The following is a 463-nucleotide window of genomic DNA, read 5'->3' as shown; positions in this document are numbered from 1 at the left end:
GATATTCAGAAAAATGCTCTAGCTAAACTCTCTTTCAAAAATAAAAGCCAAATAAAGACTTGCCACATAAACAAAAACTGAGAAAAACTGTTGCTAGCAGACCTACCTTGTAAGAAATACTAAATGAAGTTCTTCAGACTAAAGAACTTAAAAACATTAAAAACAAATTTTAAAAAAAGGGCACTGGTAAAGGTAATTATGTAATTATAAAAGACAGTATAAATGCATATTTTCTCTTAACTGATATTAAAAGCAATAGTAAAAAACAATATGTTTATAATGTATTTGGGGCTTATTGCATGTAGAAATAGTAAAAAACAATATGTTTATAATGTATTTGGGGCTTATAGCATGTAGAAATGTAATATATTACATTTAATAAGAGCACAAAGGAGGTGAGTGAGAAGAAAGCTGTACTGGGCTAAAGAAAATCACTCTTGATGGTAACTCAAACCCACAGGAA

The sequence above is a fragment of the Galeopterus variegatus genome, unplaced genomic scaffold, assembly GCF_000696425.1.
Source record: "Galeopterus variegatus unplaced genomic scaffold, G_variegatus-3.0.2 Scaffold2496, whole genome shotgun sequence".
Classification (NCBI taxonomy): Eukaryota; Metazoa; Chordata; class Mammalia; order Dermoptera; family Cynocephalidae; genus Galeopterus; species Galeopterus variegatus.
The sequence above is the reverse complement of the archived record's forward strand: the minus strand, read 5'-3'. Positions refer to the sequence as shown.